The sequence below is a fragment of the Salmo trutta genome, chromosome 8, assembly GCF_901001165.1.
Source record: "Salmo trutta chromosome 8, fSalTru1.1, whole genome shotgun sequence".
Classification (NCBI taxonomy): domain Eukaryota; kingdom Metazoa; phylum Chordata; class Actinopteri; order Salmoniformes; family Salmonidae; genus Salmo; species Salmo trutta.
In genome coordinates this window covers 48,397,804-48,407,247 of record NC_042964.1, presented here as the reverse complement: position 1 = coordinate 48,407,247, position 9,444 = coordinate 48,397,804, and positions in this window count along the sequence as shown.

Genomic DNA, 9,444 nt, shown 5'->3' with positions numbered 1-9,444 from the left:
GTTACTAGGCAACACTGCTGTTCATGATAGGCTAGCTCAGCGTTTCCCAAACTCGGTTCTCAGAACCTCAAGGGGTGCATGTTTTGGGTTTGGCCCTAGTACTACACAGCTGATTGAAATAATTAAAGCTTGATGATTGGTTGATTATATAAATCAGCTGTGCAGTGCTAGGGCAACAAAAACTAAACGTGCCCCCTGGAGGTCCCTAGGACCGAGTTTGGGAAACGCTGAGCTAGCCAAACCAACGAACAACCAAAACAACCCAAGTATGGCTTAAACAAGGTCAGGTGTTTTGTCTAGATGTTGTCTGGGTGTTGTCTGGATGTTGTGTATTCAGTGGTGTCTGATCTCCTGCCTGCACTGGAAATGGAGGCAGTGGGGTGAGAGTCAGCGCTGGGTCTCTCATAGTGTGTGTGCATTATTTACACTGTTACAGCCTGTCTCACAGACTCACATGTTCCATAGGGCTGAAGCAGTGTCAGGACAAGCACTGGCCTGATTGTGGATAATAGCAGTCTTTGTAGGAGCACTATAGGCTAATTTAGCCTACCACAGCAATTTAACTAGTCCGTTTTCACCACACCTTCACTAGTGTTATTGCTGTGCTTAGAGTCACGGTCATCATCATCATCATAGCCAATCTCTCTTCCTCAGAGAAAGTCACACACACGCGCACAAACACCCACACACACACACACACACACACACACACATTCACACACACAAACTCGCAGAAACACACACACACATTGGACTGATACAGACAGAGATGTATGAAGGCCAGGTGTAGGTGGAACCGTGGCTGAGTTGGATGGATGATGTTCCTCAGTAGATTAGAGAGAGATCTCATGGAGATAGTCATCAGAACCAGCTCTACTCCTAGATTAGAGAGAGATCTCATGGAGATAGTCATCAGAACCAGCTCTACTCCTAGATTAGAGACATCTCATTCAGACAGGAGATAGTCATCAGAACCAGCTCTACTCCTAGATTAGAGAGATCTCATTCAGACAGGAGATAGTCATCAGAACCAGTTCTACTCCTAGATTAGAGAGATCTCATTCAGACAGGAGATAGTGATCAGAACCAGTTCTACTCCTAGATTAGAGAGATCTCATTCAGACAGGAGATAGTCATCAGAACCAGCTCTACTCCTAGATTAGAGAGATCTCATTCAGACAGGAGATAGTCATCAGAACCAGTTCTACTCCTAGATTAGAGAGATCTCATTCAGACAGGAGATAGTGATCAGAACCAGTTCTACTCCTAGATTAGAGAGATTTTATTCAGACAGGAGATAGTCATCAGAACCAGTTCTACTCCTAGATTAGAGATATCTCATTCAGACAGGAGATAGTGATCAGAACCAGTTCTACTCCTAGATTAGAGAGATCTCATTCAGACAGGAGATAATCATCAGAACCAGTTCTACTCCCAGTGACTACAGATGGAAATTAGCTTTCTCGCTAAATCTGGTGCAATGGCATGTTGTATATGGTCCCTGACAGACAAACAAACAAACAATAGATTATAGAGAGATCTCATACTGACCCACTGAGACTCTTCTCTCACATTAACACACAATGGGAACAGAGTTACTATCTCTCAATTACTCTCAATGGGCCTCTGAGGGAGTGAGAGAAAGATTGAAAAGTATTGAAACGTGTGTATATTTGTGTGTGAGAGTACCAAGCTCTTTGATGGCCCTAAGAGCGCATGTAAATTATTGAGTGTATGAGTGGAGTGTGTACAGTACTGAGTGTACAAAACATTAAGAACACCTTCCTACTATTGAGTTTGTGGATGGACTCCACAAGGTGCAAAAAGCATTCCACAGGAATGCTGGCCCATGTTGACGCCAATGCTTCCCACAGTTGTGTCAAGTTGGCTGGATGTCCTTTGGGTGGTGAACCATTCTTGATACACACAGGAAACTGTTGAGCATGATAAACCAGCAGCATTGCAGTTCTTGACACAAAACGGTGAGCCTGGCACCTACTACAATACCCCGTTCAAAGGCACTGAAATATTTTTTCTTGCCCATTCACCCTCTGAATGGCATATATACACAATCCATGTTTCAATGGTCTCCAGGCTTAAAACTCCTTCTTTAACCTGTCTCCTCCCCTTCATCTACACTGATTGAAGTGGATTTACCTGGATTCCCCTGGTCAGTCTGTTATACAAAGAGCAAGTGTTCATAATGTTTTTTACACTCAGTGTGTGTGTGTGTGTGTGTGTGTGTGTGTGTGTGTGTGTGTGTGTGTGTGTGTGTGTGTGTGTGTGTGTGTGTCAGGCAGTGTGCCTCGGCTCAGCGTTGGCCAGTAAACCAAATTCGTTGGCCAGTAAACCAAATTCATTTCTCCACACCAGGCTCATGATGTGTGACCGCCAGAGGCATCGGGGGCCACAAATCATCCAGCCCACAGAGCAGCCAGCCTCAGCCCCGCCACAGGGCCGCTGCATGCACTAGGACCAGGGGCCAGCCCATTCATCACACACCTCCCTCTCACATCTTTATTTCATTCTCTTTTTCCTTTCATTTTGTTTCTCTCTCTCCTACCCCGGCTCATGCTCTTCAGCCTCCCGGCTATCTCAGTCTACAGTACTGTAACCTCCTCTATCTCAGTCTACAGCACTGCAACCTCCTATATCTCAGTCTACAGTACTGTAACCTCCTCTATCTCAATCTACAGCACTGTAACATCCTCTATTTCAGTCTACAGCACTGTAACCTCCTCTATCTCAGTCTACAGTACTGTAACCTCCTCTATCTCAGTCTACAGTACTGTAACCTCCTCTATCTCAGTCTACAGTACTGTAACCTCCTCTATCTCAGTCTACAGTACTATAACCTCCTCTATCTCAGTCTACAGTACTGTAACCTCCTCTATCTCAGTCTACAGTACTGTTACCTCCTCTATCTCAGTCTACAGTACTGTAACCTCCTCTATCTCAGTCTACAGCACTGTAACCTCCTCTATCTCAGTCTACAGTACTGTAACCTCCTCTATCTCAGTCTACAGCACTGTAACCTCCTCTATCTCAGTCTACAGTACTGTAACCTCCTCTATCTCAGTCTACAGCACTGTTATTCACCTATATCTCAGTCTACAGTACTGTAACCTCCTCTATCTCAGTCTACAGTACTGTAACCTCCTCTATCTCAGTCTACAGTACTGTTACCTCCTCTATCTCAGTCTACAGTACTGTAACCTCCTCTATCTCAGTCTACAGCACTGTAACCTCCTCTATCTCAGTCTACAGTACTGTAACCTCCTCTATCTCAGTCTACAGCACTGTAACCTCCTCTATCTCAGTCTACAGTACTGTAACCTCCTCTATCTCAGTCTACAGCACTGTAACCTCCTCTATCTCAGTCTACAGTACTGTACCTCCTCTATCTCAGTCTACAGTACTGTAACCTCCTCTATCTCAGTTCTACAGTACTGTAACCTCCTCTATCTCAGTCTAACATACTGTAACCTCCTCTATCTCAGTCTACAAGCACTGTAACATCCTCTATCCTCAGCATCTACATAGCACTGTAACCTCCTCTATCTCAGTCTACAGCACTGTAACCTCCTCTATCCTCAGTCTACAGTACTGTAACCTCCTCTATCTCAGTCTACAGTACTGTACCCTCCTCTATCTCAGTCTACAGTGACTGTACCTCCTCTATCTCAGTCTACAGTACTGTACCTCCTCTATCCTCAGTCTACAGTACTGTAACCTCCTCTATCTCAGTCTACAGCACTGTAACCTCCTCTATCTCAGTCTACAGTACTGTAACCCTCCTCTATCTCAGTCTACAGCACTGTAACCTCCTATATCTCAGTCTACAGTACTGTAACCTCCTATATCTCAGTGTACAGTACTGTAACCTCCTCTATCTCAGTCTACAGTACTGTAACCTCCTCTATCTCAGTCTACAGTACTGTTACCCTCCTCTATCTCAGTCTACAGTACTGTAACCTCCTCTATCTCAGTCTACAGCACTGTAACCTCCTCTATCTCAGTCTACAGTACTGTAACCTCCTCTATCTCAGTCTACAGCACTGTAACCTCCTCTATCTCAGTCTACAGTACTGTAACCTCCTCTATCTCAGTCTACAGCACTGTAACCTCTATCTCAGTCTACAGTACTGTAACCTCCTCTATCTCAGTCTACAGTACTGTAACCTCCTCTATCTCAGTCTACAGTACTGTAACCTCCTCTATCTCAGTCTACAGTACTGCAACCTCCTCTATCTCAGTCTACAGTACTGTAACCTCCTCTATCTCAGTCTACAGTACTGTAACCTCCTCTATCTCAGTCTACAGCACTGTAACCTCCTCTATCTCAGTCTACAGTACTGTAACCTCCTCTATCTCAGTCTACAGCACTGCAACCTCCTCTATCTCAGTCTACAGTACTGTAACTTCCTCTATCTCAGTCTACAGCACTGTAACATCCTCTATCTCAGTCTACAGCACTGTAACCTCCTATATCTCAGTCTACAGTACTGTAACCTCCTCTATCTCAGTCTACTGTACAGTACTGTATTTTACTCTAACTCAGTCTACAGTACTGTAACCTCCTCTATCTCAGTCTACAGTACTGTAACCTCCTCTATCTCAGTCTACAGTACTGTAACTTCCTCTATCTCAGTCTACAGTACTGTAACCTCTATCTCAGTCTACAGCACTGTAACCTCCTCTATCTCAGTCTACAGTACAGTACTGTATTTTCCTCTAACTCAGTCTACAGCACTGTGACCTCCTCTATCTCAGTCTACAGCACTGTAACCTCCTCTATCTCAGTCTACAGTACTGCAACCTCCTCTATCTCAGTCTACAGTACTGTAACCTCCTTTATCTCAATCTACAGTACTGCAACCTCCTCTATCTCAGTCTACAGTACTGTAACCTCCTTTATCTCAATCTACAGTACTGTTACCTCCTCTATCTCAGTCTACAGTACTGTAACCTCCTCTATCTCAGTCTACAGTACTGTAACCTCCTCTATCTCAGTCTACAGTACTGTAACCTCCTCTATCTAAGTCTACAGTACTGTTACCTCCTCTATCTCAGTCTACAGCACTGTAACCTCCTCTATCTCAATCTACAGTACTGTTACCTCCTCTATCTCAGTCTACAGCACTGTAACCTCCTCTATCTCAGTCTACAGTACTGTAACCTCCTCTATCTCAGTCTACAGTACTGTAACCTCCTCTATCTCAGTCTACAGTACTGTTACCTCCTCTATCTCAGTCTACAGTACTGTAACTTCCTCTATCTCAGTCTACAGCACTGTAACATCCTCTATCTCAGTCTACAGCACTGTAACCTCCTCTATCTCAGTCTACAGTACTGTTACCTCCTCTATCTCAGTCTAAAGTACTGTAACCTCCTCTATCTCAGTCTACAGTACTGTTACCTCCTCTATCTCAGTCTACAGTACTGTAACCTCCTCTATCTCAGTCTACAGTACTGTTACCTCCTCTATCTCAGTCTACAGTACTGTAACCTCCTCTATCTCAGTCTACAGTACTGTTACCTCCTCTATCTCAGTCTACAGCACCCTAACCTCATCTATCTCAGTCTACAGTACTGTAACCTCCTCTATCTCAGTCTACAGTACTGTTACCTCCTCTATCTCAGTCTACAGTACTGTAACCTCCTCTATCTCAGTCTACAGCACTGTAACCTCCTCTATCTCAGTCTACAGTACTGTTACCTCCTCTATCTCAGTCTACAGTACTGTAACCTCCTCTATCTCAGTCTACAGTACTGTAACCTCCTCTATCTCAGTCTACAGTACTGTTACCTCCTCTATCTCAGTCTACAGCACTGTAACCTCCTCTATCTCAGTCTACAGTACTGTAACCTCCTCTATTTAACACACATAATACAATGACCTTACTTACAGTACCTGTTGTCTTTGTTACTTTCTAACACCACTGAGCCAGTCACACACATTGAAATATAAGCACCTTAATGCTGGAGGAACACAACAGCTGAGTCTTCCATGATGTAAGACAGACTGGAAACACAGGGAATGGAACCCTTTCACTTGTTGTTTCTAGTCTCCACTGGTGAGGAGGAGAGGCTGGTCAAACTTTCCAGCACAGAGAGAGAGAGAAAGGCAGGATGTTTACCTCCTCTTGTCCCAGGAGAGATGGGCTGAGGGGAGGGTGGAGAGAGGGTAGGAGGAGAGGGGGAGAGAGGGGAGGATAAGAGGAGAGTAGGAGAGATGGGAGGATGAGAGGAGGGGAGGGGAGGGAAACACCCCCTTCTGATGTTTATGTGAGTCATAATGCCCCTCTGGGGGGTCTCCGGAAACGTAACCACGGTGACACTGGGAGCAGCAGCAAGGGGGCATCCGTGGTGTTAGGTGCTCCCCAGTCTCTCTCTCTGTGTCTCTGTCACAAATACTTCCCTAAAGTCCTCACACACACACACACACACACACACACATAATGGGAAAGTGTGTGTTATTTCAGTCACAGCGTTAGATTACACAGGATCAGACAAGCCTGTGGATCTCTATCATATACCATGGGATAACACATCCACACACACACACACACACACACACACATACACACACACACACACACACACACACACACACACACACACACACACACACACACCATCATCATCATCATCATCAGGGTACAGTGGAACAAAAGTCCCTGCAGAACACAGGGGAATCTCCAGTGTGTGTGTGTCAAGCATAATCACCACACATGGCGGCAGGTAACCTAGCGCATAGAGCGTTTATTTAACCTTTATTTAACTAGGCAGTTAAGAACAAATTCTTATTTACAATGATGACCCAGTGTCATCCGGACAAACTCGGACAACGCTGGGCCAATTGTGCGTCGCCCTAAGGGACTCCCAATCACGGCCGGATGTAACGCAGCCTGGATTCGAACCAGGTACTGCAGTGTTGCCTCTTGCACTGAGATGCAGTATCTTAGACCACTGTTCCACTCGGGACAGTTGCGACAGTAACCAAAAGGTCACTGGTTTGAATACCCGAGCCAACAAAGTGAAAAATCTGCCGATGTGTCCCTTGAGCAAGGCACTTAACCCTGATTTTCTCCAGGGGCGCTGGACTACTATAGCTGACCCTGTAAAACAACACATTTCACTGCACCTATCTGGTGTATGTGACAATAAAACATGTTCATAATGTTTGGTATACTCAGTGTATATACAGTGAGTTGCACCGCCCTTTTGCCCTCAGAACAGCCTCAATTCGTCGGGGCATGGACGAAAAGTGTTCCACAGGGATGCTGGCCCATGTTGACGCCAATGATTCCCACAGTTGTGTCAAGTTGGCTGGATGTCCTTTGGGTGGTGGACCATTCTTGATACACATGGGAAACTGGTGAGCGTTAAACTGGTGAGCATAAAAAACACAGCAGCATTGCAGTTCTTGACACAAACTGGTGCGCCTGGCACCTTCTACCGTACCCCGTTCAATGGCACTTAAATCTTTTGTCTTGCCCATTCACCCTCTGAATGGCACACATACACAATCCATGTCTCAATTGTCTCAAGGCTTGAAAATCCTTCTTTAACCTGTCTCCTCCCCTTCATCTACACTGATGGAAGTGGATTTACCTGGATTCACCTGGTCAGTCAGTCGTGTCACTCAGTGTACAGTACATGGCCAAAAGTATGTGCACACCCTTTCAAATTAGTGGATTCGGCTATTTCATCCACACCCATTGCTGACAGGTGTATAAAATTGAGCATACAGCCATGCAATCTACATAGACAAAAATTGGCAGCAGAATGGCCTTACTGAAGAGCTCAGTGACTTTCAACGTGGCATCGTCATAGGATGCCACCTTTCCAACAAGTCAGTTTGTCAAATTTTCTGCTAGAGCTGCCCCGGTTAACTGTAAGTGCTGTTATTGTGAAGTGGAAATGTCTAGGAGGAACAACAGCTCAGCCGCAAAGTTGTAGGCCACAACAAGCTAACAGAATGGGACCGCCGAGTGCTGAAGTGCGTATCGTCTGTCCTTGGTTGCAACACTACCGAGTTCCAAACTCCCTGTGGAAGCAACATCAGCACAAGAACTGTTCGTCGGGAGCTTCATTAAATCGTTTTCCATGGCCGAGCAGCCGCACACAAGCCTTGGCAATGCCAAGCATCGGCTGGAGTGGTGGAAATGCATTCTCTGGAGTAATGAATCACACTTCACCATCTGGCAGTCTGACGGACGAATTGGACGAATGCATAATGCCTACTGTAAAGTTTGGTGGAGGAGGAATAATGTTCTGGGGCTGTTTATCCATGGTTTGGGCTCGGCCCTTTAGTTCCAGTGAAGGGAAATCTTAACACTACAGCATCCAATGACATTCTAGATGATTCTGTGGTTCCAACTTTGTGGCAACAGTTTGGGGAAGGCCCTTACCTGTTTCAGCATGACAATGCCCGAATGCACAATGCGAGGTCTATACAGAAATGGTTTGTTGAAATTGGTGTGGAAGAACTTGACTAGCCTGCAAAGAGCCCTGACCTTAACCCCATCGGACACCTTTGGGATGAATTGGAACGCCGACTGTGAGCCAGGGCTAATCGCCCAACATCAGAGCCAGACCTCACTAATGCTCTTGTGGCTCAATGGAAGCAAGTCCCTGCAGCAATGTTCCAACATCTAGTGGAAAGCCTTCCCAGAAGAGTGGAGGCTGTTATAGCAGCAAAGGGGGGACCAACTTCATATTAATGCACATGATTTTGGAATGCGGTATTGTTTGTGTATATACAGTATAGCCACCGTCCCCTATCAGCTTGGCCTACCACAGAAGAGCAAGAAAATATTAATTATTTAAAGTGACAAAACAAAAAAATATCCTGACGCGTGTTTTAAAATAGAATATAAATTATCCATGAGGATCAAACCAAAGGCCTACAAGGATGCGTTTGTCATTGAATCTCCATTAAACATTATTTGAATTCCAATGTGTGACAGTGTTCGTCGCTGTGCCGGGTTGTCAGTCATTTTGCAGTTGTCTCACAAGTCGCTCCCCCGAATCAAACAGAGAGCCACTTCCTAGTCACTTCCTAGATGTTGTTCTACATTCTGCATCCCCCTCAGGGCACGTTACTAAAAGCAAAGCTGATGGGTGTAATGCCAGGCAATTTCTTTAAATGAAAATAGGACTGCTTCAGGGAGTTCCCTCCCTGTCCTCCTCCTCCATCCCTCTCCTCCTCCTCCTCCATTCCTCTCCTCCTCCTGCTCCATCCCTCTCCTCCTCCTCCATCCCTCTCCTGCATCCTCCTCCTCCTCCTCCATCCCTCTCCTCCTCCTCCTCCTCCATCCCTCTCCTCCTCCTCCATCCCTCTCCTCCTCCTCCTCCTCCTCCTCCATCCCTCTCCTCCTCCATCCTCCTCCTCCTCCTCCATCCTCCTCCTCCTCCTCCATCCTCCTCCTCCTCCTC